Source organism: Ambystoma mexicanum, chromosome 13 (genome assembly GCF_040938575.1).
Source record: "Ambystoma mexicanum isolate Mex_15411 chromosome 13, UKY_AmexF1_1, whole genome shotgun sequence".
Lineage (NCBI taxonomy): Eukaryota > Metazoa > Chordata > Amphibia > Caudata > Ambystomatidae > Ambystoma > Ambystoma mexicanum.
In genome coordinates, this window is record NC_090938.1 from 362,779,739 (window position 1) to 362,803,104 (window position 23,366).

General features: G+C 45.1%; 1 protein-coding gene across 3 annotated transcripts in view; it reads left to right on the plus strand.

The window, feature by feature from the left end:
* Window positions 1-762: 762 nt before the first annotated feature.
* LOC138520143 (protein IWS1 homolog A-like) overlaps window positions 763-23,366 on the plus strand; it is a 721,593-nt gene continuing 698,989 nt past the window's right edge. For all 3 annotated transcript variants that reach the window (XM_069632628.1, XM_069632629.1, XM_069632631.1), the window contains exon 1: window positions 763-1,015. The gene's annotated coding sequence lies outside the window, so the exon portion shown is untranslated. The remainder of the gene's footprint in view (window positions 1,016-23,366) is intronic.

Below are 23,366 nucleotides of genomic sequence, written 5' to 3' on the forward strand. Positions count from 1 at the left end.
ATCGTTTTTCAAATAAAAGCTTGAGAGATTTCTGCTAAATCCCTTGATAGCATATTAAGAAAGCAATTTTAAACATTCTACTAATTTTATCATAATGATAGTTGCCCTTGATCCTGTTTATGCAGAAACAAGTACAACCGGGGCACACACAGTCTTAGGCTAGATACATGCTAACATGGCCCACTCCATTCAGAATAGGGTAGTCCAGTCCTTTTTCTTACATTTGTCACATGAAGTCCTTAGTTAAGCCATTGTGAATCCCAAATGCAGAGCTTGCATGTATTTGAATGCAAACGATCAACCAAACGAAATGCAACACAGGTTTATTAATGCTTTGAAATGTGATCAAATCAATATTCATTTTCAAATGCTATAGAGCTGTTCATATGAGTACAATTGTAGGGGATTCTCAATTATACTTGCTTATTCTTGTGAATTATACTCTGTTATTGCTACCTTTGCACATAAACCCAGGATGGTATGGATGGAAAACTTAATATAGAAACAGTTAGAAATGGGAAAACTAGTATTAAAGCATGTTGTGATACACCTTCTTTCAACATTAGAGACCTGGCTTATCTCCAATTAGCCCTTATCAAACAGCTTCAAACATATACTTATAAGCCTGCATCAATTCTGGGCCTGGTTGTCATGGCAGCATTATGGCCTCCAGCCATTGTCATAGCACTCAGCTGTAGGCCATAATGCTGGCATTGTGATGACAGGGAGGGGGCCTCACTGCAGGGGGGAGCATATTTGAGCATTTCTTACCCTGAAGGTTAGAAAGGTGCAGCTAGTTTGGTGTGGGCGAAGGACTAGTGTACTTTGCATTGTATTCATATTTTCTCAGCCAGGGAAGCTAGCCACTGCGAGAGAGTCTATCTCTCTCTTTCTCAATTCCACATTCCCCCTCCCTCTGGGGGGGGGGGGAATATTGCGGTGAAGAAGGCGCCGGTGATCTCCTTTTTTCAAAGCACACATTTTGTGCTGCACGAAATAGAATGCAGAGAAAAAGGTAGGTGAACTTTTAAAACAATAATTTAAATGCTTATAATTGGTCCTTTGACAGTCGATGACCAATTCAAAAACTGTTCCACATCTATCCTTTTTTAATATCATACTGAAACTTTATGAAGCTATCCTTGATAGAACATTTTCCAATACTTGTAATTTGTCTTAATGGCGTAGATTGATGCCATGCCATGGCTCCTCAAAAGTTTTGCCCATCACTGCCAAACTCTTGCTTCCTCGCGGAGATCATACATTCACTTAGAAAGCACATGGATATGGCCTTTCGTCATACATAAATGCCTAAAATATTCCTAAACTGCACCTATAGGGTGCCCCGTGCAGCCTTCCCATAGACATCAAATATATCACAGATCACTTATAAAACAGTAAAGATGTTTCTTTTTGCGTAGATGAGAACTTGTCTTCTGAAACATTAATATTTTCTGTCATTACGGGTAATAGTGGATTTCTCAGGCTGTGAATGCTTAAGCAGAGATTGCCTAAAACCATTCTGAAATCTTTAATTAGTACTTTATGACTAATTTAAGATAAGACATTGTCACACTTCTAAATTAAATCCATGTCTAAGTTAAGAAGACATGTTTATCTAGCTCGTATGGCAAGGGGTGCATCTCCTTATGGAACCTTTGAAAATCTACACTTTTTAAACCCTTGGTGATGGATTCAGCGCTGTGATGCCCGAGAGTTTTGTGTGCTTTATAAATGTAATAAATGGGCCATATATAGATATTGTAGAAAGGATGGTATGTTCTACCCGTGCCTGGCATCAAAAGGATTGTCTAGGGGCAGAGGATGAGTCAAAGGTGCTCTCCAGCCCCCTAATTAAATAATGGTGGCTTTTTGACATGGATTACATTTTTCCACAGTGTGAACCCCGGAATAGGAATTCAGGACTGCTGTGTAGTACGAAGTGCAGCCACCTCTCTCATGTTACTCTCACTTTAAAAGTTTGAAGACATTTCTATCAGTCCTAGCCTCACAGGTTAAAGTATATCATAACACTCAAGAATGTTGAGAATTATTAGAAAATTCAACTGTTAAGTTAGAACTGTCTTTTCATTTGTTTCACTGTTTTAACATCCCGTTACCGTATTTATGTTTTCATTTTTTCCTTTCCATTACCGACCACCAACAGTTCAATATAGGCTTCTGGTGAAGAGGAATCTCCTTGAAAGGCATAAAGCCACATTGTACTGAACTTGTGATTAAAATACTTGTTATTACCAACACAGTTTGTGTTTTTAGAATATTATTTTGTGAATCAACCAACTAAGAACTGCTCTTAGCGAATCCCGTTATCTAACTTGAATGCAATACTATCTAAGTACAATAAACACCTCTTTGGTGGATTTCAGATAGTGTGCAGGGGACGGCAGGGTTCCTATTGTGGATCCTCTATTTTCGTGCATGTGGATTGTGAGACCTTGTGCCAAGGTCTTTTTTTTCCTCCCCAGCACCTTTAGAATTTGAAGCCAGCGTGCCTGGACTTATTTACTAGATTTAACTCATAATGATATAAGGTGTGCACCTCTGACCCCATCCTTTCTGTTGCTAAACCAGGAGGCCAGGTATTAATCACAGCAAAAATACAATTATTACCCAATGATAAAAGGGACTGTCCAATCAAGGTTGTATAAAAATATCTACTCCATTATTATCACAACAGACAGTTATAGCACACTACAAAATACAACCGACGCCGTAAAGGAACACAGAGGACAGACCGTTTCACGAAGGAAAGGGATGCACTCTGGATACTGACAGGAGGTTAGTGGGTCAAGCAATCAGTCTTAACTGTTCAAGATTATTTAGTTTCAGCACCAAGGGAGCAAGGGGTTGTAAATGTCACTAGGGGCTTTCGGAGAAGAACAAGGGAGACAGAACCACAATGTACCTGTTGCTTGAGATGTTTTTGATGCTCAACAGCGTCAAGTCGGTTCAGCGGCTCGGGGTCAAGAATCATCTCTGTGCTGGTTGGCGGATCTGGAACACTGGTCGAGGTCTCTCGGATGGCTTTAGTGACTGCAGCATGACAACAGTCAGTGTTGCAGCCGGTCGTGGTTAGAGGGCTTGATGGACTCGAAAATGTCCTTAAAATCTGGATGCCGGTTGAGGCTTGTTGTGGCACACCTTCTAGCTTCAACGCAGGGTTTGGGTCATCCTTTAAGGTGGATGGCCAAAAGCAATTGAGAGTGCTTGCAGGCAACTGGCTTGTCCTTTGTTTCGACACTCTCTGCACTTCCCACATAGGAGGCTTGCTTGCAGAACCTAGCATGGCATGCTGTGTTCTGGCTGCGTACCTGTTCTGGAGCTGCTGGATGGGTCCTCTGAGTTTGGTATCCACCTCTGTTCCCTTGGAGATGTTTAGGGGAGGGGGTCTTGCTTCCCTCTTGGAAATCCTGGCCTTCCTTTACTGGCAGGAGCTATGAGGCAGACTTTACCTTCAGCCAGGGTCCAAATGAGTCCATCTTTTTACTGCTTTCAAACTCGTCGGATGATCTGCTAAGTGAGGGGCTCAGCCCTCTTTCAAAGCCAAACAGGCCCCAGTGATTGGTGCAGGCTAAGACTACCTTAAGGAACCAATCCGGGGTGCCCACCAACTATCTTCTGTTATGTGTGAGGTCAGGACCAGAGTGCTTTGCAACAGGAAAAGTAAGGGGTGACAGCATGCACTCCTATGTCCCACCCATCTTCCTGTGTGTTGTAGATCAAAGTGTCTCTCTGGTTACCTGAGCTGTCTGTGGCTCTTGATAGAAACGCAGATCTTCCTTGATGTTTGTGGTGAGAACAACCTTCTGTCTCCCTCAAATCACATACTTCGTCCCTCTGAAAGGGATTCTACCTACTATAAACAGTTGTCCCAGACATGAGATTCACTGCCCTTCATACAGAGGAGTGGGAGATAGCTACAAGGTGATACACTGCATATCAAAGAGGTGTTAGTTTTCCTGCGCATTGTTAAGTTCTTTGACCAGGCCTATTCGCAGGCCTGCTTCAATTAACTCTCATCAGTATATGCTGCCACCACACAGAACTTAGACAATAAAATAGGGTGGATCCATGAAGCCTTTGATATTTAATTAGGCTTGCTGTGGGAGGAGGAAGGTGTAGCTCTTCTCTGGATATTTTCGTGCACTCTTGCTGTCACCTGTCAAATAAATGTGACAGGGAGGACTGCACCTGTAGGCTGTCTCCGAAAGAATACACTGGACTGTGTGTTTGTTGTGCTGCAAACATTAGAAAATGTGTGCAGATTAGCCCACATTCGGAGGTTGATCTCCCAAAATTCAATTTCCTAAAAAATCAAAAAAGCCCAGGCGAGCGCACAGTCCCTGTGCGGATAGTCAAATCCCTCACATGCCACCCAGCCTCCACATCTGAACCACCTTCCTACTGAGGGTCTGGTTCGTCATCATGGTGAAAGTACCAGCTGAGGCCATCTCCATTTCCATGCAGGGAGCCTGGTTTGTGCTGGATGGCATATCTAATCTCTGTAGGGATATGCTCATACGCAAAAGCATAGGGTTCTACCCTTGCATGGCCATTAGCCATTGCAGAGGACTGTGGTCTGTCTGGATCGTAAAGTGAGACCCAAAGATGTAGGGTTTCAGCTTCTCTATGGCCCACACGACCGCATATGCCTCTTTTTCTACAACAGCCCAGTTCCTTTCCCTTTTTGGCAACCGCCTACTAATATAGGCGAAAGGTTGCGCTACCCCTTCAGAGTTCAGCTGTGCTAACAACGCTCCAATCCCAAAATCACAGGCGTCTGTCTGGATAATGAACTCCTGACTATAGTCTGTCACTTTCAGAACTGGGGCCCTGCACAATCCATCCTTTAAATCCAGAAAGTAGGTTTGACAGGAGGAGGTCCAGGTTACCTTCTTCGGCATCCGATCCAAAGTTATATCATTCTGGGGCATGTCAATGGTCCCATACCCTCTGATGAATGACTGGTAGTACCCAGTGAGACCTAGAAAGGCTCTAACCTGTATCTGAGTGGTGCTGAGTGGTGGGGATGTCCTACTCCTTCACAGCCTGTACCTTCACTTCGAGAGGTTGTTTCTTACCTCCACCGACCAGGTGGCCTAAGTAATTCATGGTACCCTGCGCTGTCCGGCACTCTGTGGCCTTGACAGTCAGACCTGCATTCAGCATCGCCTGAAGCACTTGTTTCCATTAGGATAAATGATCCTCTCAGGTGTGGCTGAAAAACACAGCAGTGTCATCTAAATAGGCGAAACTGAAGTTTTCCAGACCAGGCAAAACCTGGTTAACTATCCGATGAAAAGTGGCAGCAGCATTCTTCAATTCAAAGGGCATCACCATGAACTGATAATGTCCTTTCGGGGTTGAAAATGCTGACCTCTCTGTTGCTCCATCTGTCAAGCCAACCTGCCAATACCTGCTTTGAGGTCAAAGGTACTCATGTACTTGGCAGTACTGAGCTTGTAAATGAGCTCATCTGCCCGCGGAATGGGATGAGCACCTGTCTTTGTGACACAATTGAGCCCCCTGTAGTGCACACAAAAGCAAACTTCAGTCTTCCCACCTCTGGTCTTTTTAGGGACCAGTACCTCTGGGCTAGCCCAGAAGTTGCAGGATGGTTCTATCGCTCCAAGGGACGGCATTTTGGAAACTTCCTCCTTCATGGTGTCCCTGACCTTATCGAATGTCCATTGAATCCTTTTCTTCACCAGCTTACTGTCTCCAGTGTCCACATCATGGGTGCACCAATCTGCACAACCTGGAGTCAGAGAATACAGACCGGCAAACTGTCCCAGTAAACGGTGACAGTCTGTCAGTTGCTGTTCTGACAGGTCAGTTGAAATGTTAACACATTCAACTGACCCATCCATGGCTTCAGTGTGCAATAGGTCTTGGAAGAGATCGGTCTCCTCCTCAGTCTCTCTGTCTGTCACTAATGCCATGACCAAGTCATCCCAGGTATTATGGGGTTTTAGCTCTTTCACGTGAAAGACCCTGCACATCTGTTTAGGTCCTTTCACGTAAATGAGAAATTTCACTTCACTGATCTTTTCTAGATCCCCAGTAAGGTCCAGTCCACTTTTCCTGAAGGGCACTGAGTTTGACAGGCTCCATAATCCACACCCACTGGCCTGGAGAATAGACTGTCACTTTGTCCTTCTGGTTGTTACACTGCTCCATCAGCTCCCGACTGGACTTTAGGTTCTTTGTTGACTGTTCCATCTACTTGGCCATTTTGGACCAAAGGCTGAGGGCATAGTCCACCATATCTTATGTAGGGGATGAGGGTTTGTTTTCCCATCCCTTTTTCACTAGACTGATGTAACCTCGTACAGGGTGTCCAAACAGAAGCTCAAAGGATCGAAACCCCACTCCGTTCTGTGGCACCTCCCAGTAGGCGAACAAAAGGTGTGGCAGGAGAATATCCCATTTTCTCCTCAGGTGCTCTTTTATTTAATTTCTATTTATTTTTTATTTAGAAAATTGTTTTGGTTGATAAACCAACCTTTTCAATATGATACAGTCACAGCATAATTCTCATGATCCTTAACATTCTTAGTATAAGGTTATACATAATCGTGTAGTTCTTCGTTGGAGTCATTTTTGCATGTTTCCGTACATTAAAATAGTGTCCATAAATTGTTTGTGATACCTTAGAACAACTGATTATATTTCTAAAAAACAGAGAAAACGAAAATAAAACATTTCGCCCCTATGATGCTACAACAATTCATAATTTAAGGCAGACTTTGTATAGTTTCTGCTCTGATGGTTATCCTACATTGTAAGTCCTTTGGCTCTTTTACATTTAGCAAACATTGCACATTTTGTTCTTTTGAGATCTATACACATAAAGAATCACTCTGCATTATTAATTACACTCACATCAGGTTCTAATTTCAGATTCTTGATGAATTGTACAATATCAATAATTAGTGGTACTTTAGTTGCATTAAAGATCTTATTCCACAACTCTTCATTCGTGAAAAGCCCTTGGTTTAGGAAATGTTTATGTTAATATCTAGTTCTCATTTCAATTATCATAGGGCACTCGGTGATCACATGTTGCATTGTTTCATTATGGTTAATATCATTACAGAATCTACAAGATAAATCTGTGATGGGGTTCTTGTTATATTGAGCAGTGATTACTTTAGCCTGTATCAGATTCATATGAAGTCTTACAAAATTATCTGCATATGTCCTGTCAGGGAATTTATTTAGATAGCTAGGGACTGTGTTCAATGTTTTGTCAGGGAAGGCGCCCACCTTGAAGGCCTCATAGGCATTACACTTTTCTCTAGTTGTGATCCAATCCCAGATCCATAGTTTACTTTTCGCTTTTTCAGGATTTTCTACTAAGAGGGTATGATTAATATCAGCTATGACCATTCTGTTTATGCAGATATCTTTCCTGTGCAGTAGCGGTCCCTCGCCTGGTGTTGCTATAAGGTTTTTCACAATTGGGAAAAGATTTTGGGAGTCACATGTTGCAAGGATAGCCTTTCTGTATACCGATAGCATAGACCAAATTATTGTTGTATATAGTGAGATTAAGCCTAGCTCATATCTGATTATTGCTATTGGTATACTTTGTGGTACAGGTAGTATGTGTTTCCAGTACATCCCTTCCACTCAGTCCCAATTAATTGTCAGGATTCGTTTTTGTGTGACTGCCATAGGTAATTATGGGGACGACTTTTTGTAGGTAAAAGATTCTAGCTGGTGATATTGTGAATCTCCCAAATTTCGTTTGTAAAGCATTCCCCTGAATTGCTAAGAGTCTCATTCTTACATCGATTCCTATTTTATATGGTTGGTCCGAGCGAGGGGAGTTGGTGATAACCCCCAAATATTTGTATTGGTGAATTTGAGTTAACGCAGTTTTTGTAAGCTGCCAATTGAAGGCGTAATCTGCTTTTTTAGCCTGATGTTGGAAGATAAGTATATTTGATTTTTGGATATTTATAGTGAGATTATTTTCTGATGCATACGTGCTCAGGGCGCTCAATTTGTTTTGCAAGACAATGGAAGTTCTGTCCATTATAATCAGATCGCCTGCATATAGTAGATAGGAAATTTCCGTATTTCCTAATTTTGGTGGGAAAGATCTGACTGAGATAAAAAAGTTAAAAAGAATGGACGTGAATGGGCAGCCCTGCTTCAATCCAGTGTTTGTTAAAACAGCATTTGATAAAATACCTGTTGTAGTCAGTTTCACTTTGATGGATGTTTCAGTATAGAATTGTTGTATTAAGTAATGAATGTACGCTGGGCATCTATTTCTTGCAAGTTTGTCCCATGAAATTACATGTGGGATTGAATCGAAGGCTTGTTTGAAGTCAAACATAGCGATATAGAAAGATTTTTTTTTCATTGAGAGGACTGTTTTTTTAGTGTAAATTTAATGTTGTTCAGATACCTGCTACAAATCCTGATTGATTAACATCTAAAAGTTTTTCTTGGGCAAGCCATTTTAAAAAGTCTCTAAGTAGCAGTTTTGCAAATATCTTCCCCGGAACATCTAGTAGGGCAATTGGTCTATAGTTTTTTGTTAGGTTTCTGTCGCCCTTCTTACGAATCGGAAATAATAATGGCTTCTTTCCAGTAATTGGGAATTTTCCCAGTTGAAATAACTTTTTTAAAAATTAGTTCCAGTGCTACTGCCCATGCTTCTGGATTTTTTTTCATGATAAATTCGATAGATTATCGGGGCCCGGTGCTCTCGAGCTGCTTAATTTTTTTATTATCATCAAAATATCTAGAGAATCAAAGACACATTTTGACAGATCAGGGCTGACAGGAAGTAATGGAGTTGCCTCCGGTGTATTGCTCACTAGGAGTGTTCCAACGTGTAATATCCAATCTTCTTCAGTTATTGAGTTGAGAAGAATCGATTTATTCGCATTTGCATGTGATGCGTTAATTATACTCCATATTGCACCTGTCGATTTCATCATAAGGGCTTGGAGCATTTTCTCCCCCTCCTGTGGTTTCTTTAATGCTCTGATTTGTTTAATGGTGTTTTTATGGCGGGTTCTAAGTTTAATTCATTCTGTTTTTTGTGTGATTGGAGATAAGAGCCTCATTGCTCGGCGGTAGGATGTTTTTAGTTCTTTGATCTGCCATTCATTTTATTGGTTATATTTAGAGTTGGATTTTGATTGGAAGGATTCACTAATGAGCTGGATTACCTCAGAGTAGCTGTTGGAAGCTGTTATTGTTTCCGGGTTATTTGCTTCTCTGAAGTTGGTTTTAAGTTGTTTTGAGAGTCTGGGATTCCAGTGAATTCTATTTCTAGCATTGTTAATGTCAAAGTGAAAATCATAGAATTCACCCTCTTTGATGTCATGCAGACCCCAGTAATTAGCAAGAATGTTGTGGTCGCTGGCCGTAGGAGGTAATATTTTGAAGGGATCTATGTATTTGTTTGCATTATTCGAAATGAAGAAATCACCGAGGAGATCTTATCTCGGGACCATGTTGGAGCAGCTGGGGAATCCTTTGCTGATGAACCATTTAGCATTTTAAATTTTCGAGTTTCATCAGGGCAAGCCATGTTGCTGCTCACGGTTTAGCCTCCATATTTACGGCTGCGATGCAGTTCATATTGAAATCCCCCACTATTAAAGTGGTTTGTATAGAGTTGTCAGGGAGTATCAAATCTAGGATGGTTTCTATTTTTCCTAGAAATTGAGATTCAGTTGGTGAGGCGGGATTCCAGTATACGTTTATTATTATGGCTAATGGAAACAACGCGTGGTTGGAGTTATTGGTTGTGACCTTTACTGCTTGTATGCCCGCATCTGGACATAACCAGGCTTTAAGTGTCAATTCTGAATCCAGCCGGATTGCTATAAGGAGTCCAGCTGTGGGACGTCCTTTTGCTGGTTTCTTTGCCGGTAATACTACAATTTGGTGGTTGCTCCATACAGCCAGGGTCGGACTGGCCCTTTCGGTCTTTCGGCCCGTGGCCGAACAACTTTGAGGTCCCAGGGGGCCGGTTTTTCGGCAGCCACCTCTGGGCCGTTTTTAAAAAAAAAAAAAAAATGTCACGTTTTTTAAAAAAAATTACAATGTCATTTTTTTTTTTATTGGCAGGCCCGGCCTGCTCACCACAGTAACAGTGTCACTGTCTGTGTGTGTGCGGCGCCGCGGCCCGCACGAGCAGCTCCAGCTCGCTAGGCTCACACTCACAGTCAGTCACTCATCAGCAGGCCGTCCGCGGCCGGGAAGTAAAATGGGGGGGGGCTCGGCCGCTGCGCTGGGCTGGGCAGGGCAGGAGCCAGGAGAGAGGCGCGCGCCAGCGGCCCTGTCTGCAGACTGCACACAATTCATCATAGCAAGGTAACACTAGATGTTGTTACCTTGCTTTGTAGATTGCATCTGCATCATGCATGCATCATAATTTATGATGCATGCAGATGCAGATGGACGTGCATCATCACGGCGGTGGGTCACCGGCGGCCGTGCCGCCACTGCAGGGGGCCGGTGCCGTGTGGTGTGCTCGGCTCACGTTCTGCTCGGGCGGCGGCGGCCTGAGTAAAGTTACTTTGATCTGTGGAGGGAGGCAGGATGAAGCAATTGCAAACACTAAAGCAAGTGAACACCTGCCTCCCTCCGAGTCCTGACCCTGGGGGCAGCGTGCCTGCAGGGCTGAGCTGGGTCCCGGCAGCAACATTTCACACAGTTGCTTCAATTAGTTTGCAGGAAGTAACAACAGTTGTTAGCACTTCTTTGCAAAATTGAAGTTAACTTGTGCCTCCTGGGGGGACCGCCACGGAACAAGCCAATGTAAATTCGGCTGCAGGAGGAGGGCAGGCTGCACCTGCCCGCCCGCCCAATAGACTCTGTGCCGCCATGCTAATTGCCTTGGGCCTCTGACCCACCCTGACCCTGTGCATGATTTATGGGCACGCCGGCCGCTCACACCACACAGAGCAGCAGGCAGCACATGATGTGACATCGCAGTGGGGCAGAGAGACAGAGAGCCACCAGGCACCAGCTGTACAGACGCTTGAAGGCCAAGAAGAACCTCCAGTTCCTGGACCGTTATACGGAGACCTTCAAGTGAGCACTGCAAGAGGCACCTGAGCTTGCAAAAGATGGTACTAGCATGCTTCTTTTGGGGGCAACTCTGCTCTGTTGTGCACATGGCTAGTGTCTGTTCTATCGTGTTATTTCTGTTTGCTAGTACAACACTCCCTCTCGCCTACATTGTACGCCCACAGCTTGCATACTGTTTCCCCCGGGGCGTGTATGGGGATCTCTCTCCTCCTGTCCCTTTTGCGTGCACACGGTATGCTCCACTGTCCCGGCGTAGAGTGTGGAGCACACTGCACTGCCCCTGCCTGCCCCCTTCTGTGTGCACACATGGAACACTGCCTTTCCCCTGCTGCTGGGTGCATATTGAACTCTCCCCCACCTCTCTTTGTGCATGTGCCATGATACATCCAGCTTTTGATGAGTATGGTCAAGGTGAAAAACAAGCGAAAACATGCTTTCGCTGTTTTTCCCGAAATATGTTCTATTTTGTTAGAGATTGTCGGCATGGAGCAGGAATCTGATGGAAAATCATGTCTGTGAGTTTCTGCTTCATTTGGGGAATCTGCATACATCCTTGCAGTATCATTAGTTTGGCCTATTAGGAGAAGCTAAATTGTGACACCTATAAACCTATGCATTAGAGTACAGCTAGGGAGGAATCAAGAATGTCTTATGAGGAGGGAGGGGAGACAGAGCCTGTAAGTGTTGTCTGGTTATGTACCCACCTATTCACTGCCCATAGCCATGCTAATCCCTATGGCCATTCCCAACCAGTTCTTCACCCTCCCCACCCAAAACACCTTCTGATGGGAACTCTTTGAGCTCGCTTTATTCAAGCCTTACCATCAAACTTTTCACTCAAAGTAGATGCCAGTTTTTCTTTTTTATTACACTGTTTTTTACGAGTAATATCTTTGGAGTTGTAAACCCACTACTGGTGTAATAGAAATGTCTTACCAGGTCTCCCTTCAGCCACTCGATTTATAAGCACTCTGTGTCCTTCACTGACGTCCTGTTAAAAACAAGCAAACATTGTCAAAGTCAACAGTTTTGTGTGGGCAGTTAATACAACTACGTCTGTGTCTGGAATGCTTGTTTTACTCATGTAAACGGGATGCCAGGAATGTCTCTGGACTTTGCTTGCTTTTTAGTGGGTGCTGTGCTAATCGGCAGGATCAGTAGGTGCAATTGTAGTCGCCATGTTTTTCATTAGTGATCTCTGAAGAGCACAAGAATGCGTTCATGGCTGAGATCAGTTTGCATTGCTCTCTCTGGTGGCCCTGGCATTGCAAACATTAGGGATTCAGAATTGTTAAAGCGGGAATCCCTGTTGGTAGTGGCTATTGGAATCTGTAGCTGTACATGCAATGCAATTGGTTTCACTAGCCTGTTCCAGAGTCAGGGAAAAAACCTACACACTGAATATGGATCGTTAAGAGAACCAAAGAAAAAAAAGTCAGCACTGTTTTTCACATATTGTTTAGATTGTTTGTCATGTCCCTTTGGTGAACTTTTCTGTGTGTCTGAGTGTATTAGTGCATGAATGTTATGTAAATCAGAGGGTGGGATTCAACTTTTTGGGAGGACCAAGTGCCTGAAAATCCGTTTCTCGCAGTAAATCTCTCTGCAAGTTCACGCTCATTGGGGGTCATCACTGTGGCGCTCTGTGACGTCCTTGTGATTGGAGCATTGCGGCATCTTTAGCAAACACCATTAGAGTAACCTGGGGTTGTTGGTGGTACTCTTTTTCATAGGACAAGACTGATATTCAAGTTTGATTTCTCGCCTGTGAGCAGCACAATAAGCTCAAGTGCTTATAACTCTCCTGAGTGGGCGCATTCCCAGAGGATGGGTTCTTTGGCCGAGTTTGTTCTCATTAGAGAAGCTGCCACATTTTTAGCAAACCATTAAAGATATGGTGTGTTCACTGAATGCATGAACATGCCCTGCCGGCTGAAATGTGTGCATTTAGTAGGCAATTTCAGCAAGCAAGCACACATCACAGCGCCTGTAGGTGACGCATGCACCCGTGCTCTCTCTGTGCACGATGTAGCATGATGCTGCTCGGTGCCTTCTGGATATACACATGCCCTGACAGTATACAGTGTACTGTATACTGCCCTTTCTTTCTGCACGGCAAACTCTCACTCACCATTTGTGTGCACACGGTACACGCCTCTTTGTGCAAAGAAGGCATACTGTCCTGTCCCTTCTGGGCGAATGATGATTGAGGACCCCCCTTGCACATGATATAAGGCCCTAGTGGTTTCATGTGGAACTCTCACCTAGCTCCCACCCTCTCTTTGTGCACGTGGTATAATGCCCTGCGCCCTCTTGTGCATGTGGAGTGCTACTCTTTCCCCACACGCCCACTGGCACTGCACATAGCACACTCCGCAGTCCCCACTGTGTGCACATGGCACCTGTTCCCTCTGTCCGGCCAGTGCATATTGCCCCGTCCATTTTATGTAACTCTCCCTTTTCCAATCCGTGTGCATATGGCATCCTACCTTGCACCCTTTTGGGAACATGTGGAATTCCCACCTGCCCAACTGTGTGCCGGACATACCTCCTGTGCGCAGTGTGGATCCGCAGTGTGGATCCGGCCTAGTCATAGCTGGCAGTGGCACTGGCAGTTCTGTAACCTGCTGACACTGAGGAACCAGGTTCACACCATTTAAGCGATTCACCAATTCTAGCCATGTGATCCGTTTTAAAGAAGCATCATTTGACATGCATTTGCATGCCAATGGTTATTCACTATTACTAGGCGAATCCAAGTCATTGTATGCCAACATGTTATTACACTCAAATTGAATAATTCATCACATTCTCCCAGCGATCGAATTTCATATGGGGCAGTACAATGGCAGCCATGGGGTGGAATTCGAGCAGGGATAGCAGCTTTCACCAAGAGTGACATGTGTGGGGCAGAAGTGGGACAAGAGGCAGGCAGCATGAAAATGTGTTACAGTGGTAATGTGTTGTAAATTAACAGACACATGAACCCTCCATAAGTAGCATTTTCTGTAAAGTCATGAATTGATGTTATTCACAAATTATGGTTTGATGGCCACTTTTTTGGAGGCAAGGGTTGGGCCACTTTTTTGAGGCGAGGGGTGGCCACTTTTTTGAGGCGAGGGGTGGGCCACTTTTTTTTGGGTGTCCGGGCCTATTTCTTGTCCCAGTCCGACCCTGCATACAGCGGCTGTTGTCATCTATGTTTCTTGTAAGATGATAAGATCAAAATCCTCTAAATATGGTGGGAGCTTTTTTAGTAGATGTGAAAACCCCCTAGTATTCCAAGAGGCCATTGTGCAGGTGTGCAAGATGCACTTTGTCTCATGCTTTTTATTTTCAGGGTTGATATAGTTTTCTCATCTTTCGGTGACCCATAACCACTTTGATTTTGGACGAGTTTGGTTCATTTGTTGATTTGGGTTGCAATTACAACATGGAATAGCACTTTGGTTTGTTTGTGTGTTAGAATTGCCATTCATTTGATTTTGTGGGGCAGGGTACCATTTCGTGTCGGGCTGATCTGAGTAGAGGACTGTTTCTAAGAGCAGACCTTTAGCTTGCAGAGTTGCTCTTTCTTGCCATAAAAGGTTTTTGATGATTCGAGAGGGTATATTAATTTCAACTTTGTCTTGGATCGCTGGTTTGGGGTAACAAAGCCATCCTATATCTGTCAATCTTATATGTTGTTAAGATGAAACCGAATTAAAGATCTTCAATAAGGTCATCCTGTTTGGGTATGGGTCATCGTAGGTACGGTCAAGCATGGTGATTTTTATATTTTCATGTATTGTTAGTGCAGAGTCTGGGATCTGAGCAGATGGTGGGTGGTTATGGATGTTTAGATTAGATTGAGAAGTTACCACATTTCCGGAGTTTCAATAGTAGTACTTGGGTTTGAGACTTTTAAGGTCTGGTCTTCGTTCATTGTGGGTCTCGATGAGATATTTCACGTCTTTGATCTAAAGTTTTGAATGCTGCTGGTGCGCTATTCAAATTTACAAAGAAAGTTTGCAGAGCATTAGTCTTGTCATTATTTGCATGGAGGCTCTGATGGACTGATTGTATAACTGATATGTCATTGTTGGTATAGTCAGATAGATTCATAAGTTCTTCGTTTGAGATACTATCAGGTTTCGAAGCATTTACAGAATCTTTGTTGGACATACATGCCTTAGGTGGTATAGATACAGGTAAATTGGGCTTACCTTTTGATGGTGCCACATTCCAGTTTGAAGGGAGATGAGTGTTGACTCCCTTTCTTGGGACATTTAGATCTGAACCCACCGAGTCGGCAGTGATCGCAGCCGGAAGTATGCCAGGGCTGATCTGTTTGGTGGGAGAAAATGGACCAATCGCAATAGATGTTTTTGCAGATTTGTTGTCTTATTTCTGTTCCAACAGGATATCCACCAGTTGTTTATTGTTATTTTTTTATTTTTGGATTTTTTTGTTTTCAATTCTGATGTAAGCATCGATGTTCGTTGTCTGTTTCTTTTTCTCTGTCTTTTGGTACCTTGTACTTTCTGTTTAAAGACATCATATTGCGGACGTTCAGGTAATGGTATCTTAGTTGATGAAGTCTCTGTTTCAGAGACTGGATTTTTTGGGGAAGAACGGGGCACTGGTTCAGGTGAGCAATTTGTCATTTCTGGTTCAGGTGAATCATTTGAAATTTCTGGGGTAACCATAATTATTTGGGGGTCATCTTCATTTTTGTATAGTGGCACCACCACTTTGGTAGCCCCAATCACATCAGAATCGCAAATTTCAATTGAGTCTGTTATAGGATTGAGTTTTAAGAGAACCGGTAGATTCCATACTAACCAGTCTAGTTTTTTTGTCACTATGTCCATGCCTAGTGACTGTGAGATCATCTTGTGATCAAGAACTTCTAATAGCTTAGTAAGAGCAAAAATACTGGTGTTTATTGCTACCAAGGCTGCGTCAAGGGCCGGGTTCGATGTTGAAGGAAAACCAAATGAGGGTCGTGGGATTGGGTTAGAAAAGGAGGCTACCAGTGAGGATTCCGAGTCAAATGAGGGGTTGCAATTTTTGGTGTCTCGATAATTGTTTGAGAATAGCACTGGGGAAGTGGAAAGTCTGGAGGGAGTCAAGTGCTCAGGGGATGGGTGTTGCCATGGGGATTGTTGTGGTACTCTCGGTGCAGTATCAGTATCCACAGAGACCAGAGGGGGCAAATGACTCTATGACAGTTACCTTTTTTCTATGTGTAGCTAGAGGCAACGGTGGGTCAAGCCCCTGTTGTGTCACCTGGGAGTAGAGAGGAGGCACTGGTGAGAGAGCTATATCATGCAAATTTAGGCTTGCTTGTGTGGCGGGTGATGAAACCCTGTTGTACGTGGGGGTAAAACATTCTTCTCTATTCCCCTCAGCAGGGGAGGGCAGACTACACACTTACATTGTAGCATCAGATAGTAGGGGGCATTTTTCAACCTCCAGTGGTACGTGTCTGGGCCGGGAAACTGACACTACCCTTGGCCATTGGCATGATGGAGATGCAGCGGAGGCAGCAGATGAGCCGTGCGGTACAGTTTTGCTTGCAGGTAGTTGTTTTCTGATATCCGCGTTTGAGGCTGCGAAGTTCAGAGCCGTGAATGGCCTAAACAGCGCATGTTGTGGAGGGTGCTTGGAAGGCAGAGCGCGTTGTGGCAAGCGCGGTGAATGTGTCGGCATATTATGGGTAAGTCTATATGATGAGTAGAGCTAGTGGTGACCGTAATTAAACCAGGGCACAACAGGGTTATGTGTACATTGTTCTAATTGTACACCAACCGTGACCCGATCACTGCCCCACGTCTCACAGCACAGCGGACAGCAGACAGCACTCTATGGTATTCTGCTTGGTGCGGGCGCGCTGGTGTGCGCGGTGTCCGTATTTATTTGCTGTCATGTGACTGTGGGGGCGTGGCTATAGGAATATAAAAAAAACAGTTGTAAGGGGCTTGGAAGGCAGAGGGCGTTGCGGCAAGGGCAGTGAAGGTATCGGCATATTACTGGTAAGTCTATATGCTGCCATGATGAGTAAAGCTAGTGGTGACCGTAATTAAACAAGGGGCATGGCAGGGTTATGTGTACGTTGTCCTAATTGTACACCAACCATGACCCGATCACCGCCCCACGTCTCACAGCAGAGCGGACAACAGACAGTGTCCGTATTTATTTGCGGTCACGTGACTGTGGGGGTGTGGCAATAGGAATATTAAAAAAAACAGTTGTAAATCGGTGAAATAGGGTAGTAAGTAGTCTAATATATTGGGGAAGTGTAGGGTGTAGGTATTATACCCCAGCAAGTAAAGTAAAGTCCAATATGCAGATCCTCTGTAGTTGATTGTAGATGTCACGTGGCAGTGAGGCAGAGGCAGCGGGACCCAGCAGTTCAGCAGACAGTACTCTCTGGTACTCTGCTTGGTGCGTGCGTACACCAACCGTGACCCGATCACCGCCCCACGTCTCACAGCACAGCAGACAACAGACAGTGTCCGTATTTATTTGCGGTCACGTGACTGTGGGGGTGTGGCTATAGAAATATTAAAAAAAAACAGTTGTAAATACGTGAAATAGGGTAGTAAGTAGTCTAATATATTGGGGAAGTGTAGGGTGTAGGTATTATACCCCAGCAAGTAAAGTAAAGTCCAATCTGCAGATCCTCTGTAGTTGATTGTAGATGTCGCGTGGCAGCGAGGCAGAGGCAGCGGGACCCAGCAGTTTAGCAGACAGTACTCTCTGGTACTCTGCTTGGTGCGTGCGTGCTGGTGCGTGCGGTGTCTGTATTTATTTGTGGTCGCGTGACTGGGGTAGTGGCCCAGCAAGTAAAGTAAAGTCCAAAATGCACATCCTCTGTAGTTGATTATAGATGTCGCGTGGCAGCGAGGCAGAGGCAGCGGGACCCAGCATTTCAGCAGACAGTACTTGGTGGTACTCTGCAAGTGCTCTTCCAATCCACCTACCATGCCTTTCAGGGCCTTGTTGAACCGCTCAACAAACCCATTTGTTTCTGGATGGAAGGATGTAGAGAACCTATAGGCGACTCGACAATCTTCCCACATGGCCTTCATATATGCTGATATGAAGTTTGATCCCCTGTCAGAAATGACTTGCTTGGGGAATGCAACACGGGAAATATTCCAATCAGAGCAGGGACAGCATCAGTCTATCTTGTGGCTTGGCCTGCCACCAAAGAACCCACAATATCCATGCCTATTCTGTCGAAAGGCCGCCCAACCCCGGGTAGTGGAATTAAGGGGGTCTTTGGGGCACCACCTGACTTGCCAGAAGCTTGACAAGTTGGGCAGGACTGCACAAATTCCTTAACTTTTACGCTGAACTGCGGCCAGTAAATGTGTGCAGGCAACCGGTCCGATGTCTTAGTCACTCCCAAGTGACCTGCTAAAGGAATTTGGTGAGACAAATCCAAAAGGCTTTGGGGAATCACTAACCTCATGGTGCCCTCGTCCTCAGACTCTTTTGTCTCACTGTACAGGAGTCTATCCTCCCAGTACACTTGGAACAGTCCAGGGACCTCACCCTTAGCCTGCTCCTCTGCATGCTTCCACAGACACGCCAGAGTAGGACACTCTTTCTGAGCTGTGAAGAAGTCAGTCTGACCTGGGATCCCAGCTGATGCAAACTCATCTATCTTGGGCAGGTCTTCAGACCTGCGCCCACCTGGTCCTCCACCTCAGGTTCCTGCTCTGTGCTAGGTAACTCTGGAGTCACTGAGTCCCCTGCTACCAAAGTAGGTTCCTCAGTGGCTACTAGCCCTTCTCCTGGAGGAGTAGGTGACTCAGTAGTCTGGAACTGGACTAGTGTCAGGACCGGCACTGAACCTGACAGTATACAACGCCCAACTCACACTATGGCTTCATTGGAGCAATACCAAGACCTGTTTGCTGCTATGCAGAATTTAACCGTGGAGGTTCAAGCCCTGAGAACAGAGAATATTGCACTCCGACAACGGGTAGTTCTACGTCGGGATGATCATGGCGACTTGCCCACTATGCCACTCTCCTTCGGAAAGTACAACGGCTACCCTGGAGGTCTTAAGGACTTTCTAGATGCACTTTGCCTTCAGGACCCATGCTTATGATACGGCCAGATCAAGGGTCGGTTTCATCATCGCAAACCTTTCTGGAAACGCATTGTCCTGGGTCACACCGTTAGTTACTAATAATGACCCGTCTCTAAATGATTATGACCGTTTTGTTGAGCTGTTCCAGGAAAGGTTTGACAGACCGGAGGTTTTCTACTCCTCCTTGGAGGCTATTCTGGATGTCAGTCAAGGTAACTCTGATCTTCAAACCTACGTTTCCCGCTTCCAGAGACTAGCAGCCAAGGCAGACTGGCCAGATTCGGCCCAACAGACCATTTTCAGACGAGGTCATTCCGAGATTTGGTAACATTGTCTCTCCAGATAGAATTCCGCCTACAGGAAAGACGACAAGAAAGAAGACGATCCAGAGGAACTCCTCAGACTATAAATCTCCCGCCCCTTCTCCTCAAGCAAGAACCTCAGCCATGGCTGAAGAACCCATGCAGATAGGAGCTACTCGAGGTCCCCTGACTCCAGAAGAGCGAAGAAGACGACGGGACACAGGATTGTGTATGTACTGTGGTTCTTCCAAACACTTACTGAGAGACTGCCCGGAGGTACCCCCTCGGCGGAAGGAAAACTTCAGCCCCCGCTCTACTGCAAGGGAAGTGTCGGGGGACTTGACAAATACCCTTGCAACAACTCAAGAACCTTAGACAACACGGAGGAAAACAGTCTGATGGTGTTCAAAGTTAAACTGTGGCTGTCTGATTCTGCTCCTACTGAGGTATTAGCCATGTTGGACTGCGGAGCAGCAGGCAATTTCATGGACCTTAGATGGGCCACGGAACACCAGGTGGCTACCAGACTCAAGTCAGCTCCTATTCCAGTAGAAGGGGTTGACGGCAGACCTTTATCATCTGGACCCATCACCTCAGAGACTTTCCCGCTGAAGATGGAGATGGGCCACCATGAAGAGATCATGGTATTTGATCAGATAAGAGCAGCTCATTTTCCCGTGGTTATTGGGATCCCATGGTTAAGAAAGCATAACCCACACATTAACTGGACAGACAACAAAGTGAGCTTCGATTCACTGTTTTGTAAGACCAACTGCATGGACCTCTCCACTACCCAAACCACCAATGCTAGATTGGAAGAAGGAAGATCAACCCACAATTCCATGATCATTTCTTCTGTCCCTCTTCAATATCAGGCATTTTCCGAGGTATTCCTGGATACTATACCCAAGATGCTGCCACCGCATAGGGCAGAGGACTGCGGCATCGACTTGATACCAGAAGCCGTAGTTCCCTTTGGACGCATGTACCCGTTATCGCTTCTGGAACGGAATGCTCTTCCGGAGTACTTGAATGCAAATCTACAAAATGGTCTTATCAGAGAATCAAAGTCTTCCTGTGGAGCTTCGTTATTTTGCATCCCAAAAAAGGATTCAGCAGAGTTACGTCCTTGTATAGACTATCGAGGCTTGAATAAAGTTACCATCCATGACAGATATCCCATGCCACTTATAAGGGATATATTAGAAGCTGTACAAGGAGCTGTCTATTTTACAAAGCTCGACCTAAGAGGTGCATATCACCTATTGCGTATAAGACAAGGAGACGAGTGGAAGACGGCATAACGCACCCCATTTGGTCTATATGAATATAGAGTCATGCCATTTGGCCTTGTAAACACTCCAGCAGTATTCCAAAGATACATGGACAAGGTGTTTTCCGATATGTTGTTCATAACGGTGGTGGTTTACCTTTATGATATCTTGATATTTTCCAAGACACTTTCAGAGCACAGAAGACTCGTCTTGCAGGTGTTGCAGCGCCTTAAGTTCCATCAGCTGCTTATCAAACCGGAAAAGTGTCAATTTGAAGCTACATCAGTATCCTACTTAGGTTTCATCCTATCTAAGGAGGGTATAGAGATGGATCCGATCAAGATCAAGGCTATCAGAAGCTGGAAAGAACCTACCAATATAAGGGAGCTACAGAGTTTCCTGGGTTTAGCAAACTTTTATCGAAGATTTATACCCAATCTTTCTAATACTGTGCTTCCGCTTACTTCCCTGTTGAAGAAGGGCGTAAGGGTCGTCTTTGATGAGGAACTCAAAAGAGCCCTTATAACACTCAAGGAATGCTTTTCTAAGGCACCTATACTGGTTCAGCCGGATCTGACTAAACCGTACATTTTGGAAACGGATGCTTCCTTAGGTGCAGTCGGGGCTATCCTATTACAGAAGTCAGAGGACGAGGTGGAACATCCTGTGGCCTATTATTCCAAGATCCTTACTACTAGTGAGCGCAACTATTCAGTACTGGAAAGGGAACTTTTGGCAATCAAGTTAGCATGTCAAGAGTGGCGTCATCTGTTGCAAGGGGCCGCTCACAGCTTTGACATCAGAACTGACCATCGCAACCTTCGGGTCTTACAACAAATGGAATGCACCAATGCACGCCACGCCAGGTGGGCATATTTCTTCCTGCAGTATGACTTTAACATCACCTACATTCCGGGTACAGAAAATATAAAGGCTGATGCCTTGTCTCGCAGTCTAGGGGAAAGCTCTGGAACCTACACAGGACACAAATTGGTCTTCCCAGGGCTCAGGATTGTTGCATCCACTCTCTCCTCTCTTCAAGATTTGATACCTCAATATCAAACAGGCTCTGCTCTCCCTTCCTCTATCATCCTAGGCAAGGATGGGTTATATTATCATGGAGATGCTTTGTTCATTCCCACCAAATCACTTCAGACTCTAGTACTGTCCTGGTGCCACGACACCCCTTTAACAGGACACCCAGGAATCAGGAAGACTTACAACCTGCTACACAGGGGCTTTTGGTGGCCTACCATTCGGAACAATGTTTGCCGGTATGTTTCTACCTGTTCGGTTTGTGCCTCCAACAAACATTGAACGGGAAGACCGCTAGGACTATTACAGCAAGACACCTTACCTGAACGCCCATGGGAACATATTTCCACTGATTTTATCGTGGATCTCCCCCCTTCGGATGACATGACTGTGATCATGGTAACCGTCGATTATTTCAGTAAGTTAGCTCACTTGTCCGCTTTCAAGCATGTTCCGTCAGCCTCAGAGACAGCGGCTGTATTCCTCCGGGATATAGTCCGCTTACATGGTTTGCCTCGGACAGTGGTTTCAGATCGAGGACCTCAATTTACTTCGAAATTTTGGGCTTCTCTTTGCCAATCACTGGGAATTCACAGGGCTCTTTCTTCGGGTTACCATCCTCAGAGTAATGAACAAACCGAGAGATTAAATGCCAGTCTGGAACAGTATCTAAGGTGTTTTTGTAGCCCTCAGCAGGAGAACTGGTATCGCTTCCTTCCGCAAGCAGAGTTCGCCTACAACAATGCCCTTCATACATCCATCCAAATGAGTCCTTTCTTTTGTACCTATGGGTATAATCCCCAACATTTGCCCTGGCTCAGTGCCCCTTCCACCAAGATTCCTGCTGTGGACGGAGTTCTGAAGGACTTACATGAGGTACATGAACTTGCGCAAAAGGCTCACCTGGTCAGTCAACAGGCACAAAAGAAATGGGCAGACAAGAGAAGAAGCCCCAACCCTACGTGGCAGGTGGGACAATTGGTCTGGTTGTCTACCCGTTTTCTGCCCAGGTGGGTCCATTCTGGCAAGTTTTCCCCCCGATTCCTCGGACCTTTCCCCATTGTGCAACGGATCAATCCGGTAGCGTTTAAGCTCAGACTCCCTGATTACCTCAAGAAGGTTCATCCGGTCTTCCATGTCTCCTTACTCAAGGAATACAAGGAAGATCCTTTCCAAAGACCAATCCACCGAGTACGTGCTCAAGTTAACCCAGCACCTGAAGAATACGAAGTGGCCTATTTGGTTGATTCCCGGTACCGCCGGGGTAGGTTACAATACCTAGTGCATTGGAAGGGTTATCCGTTGGATGAGAGGTCCTGGGAACCAGTGAGCCATATTCATGCACCCCGATTGATTAAGAGATTTCACCACTTCCACCCGGGCAAACCTGGGGGACCCCCGAGGAGAAGGGGGTATACTGTCAGGACCGGCGGGTGGAAATTATGGAATTGCTGGCGACATTAATTCTATTCAGGGTATCGTTCTAGTCCTCATCTAACATGGCAGCCGGCGCTATAACTTCCGGCTACACCCCTTCCGCCGGTGCGTTGTATCTGTTTTTCCTCTAGCTACTTCGCT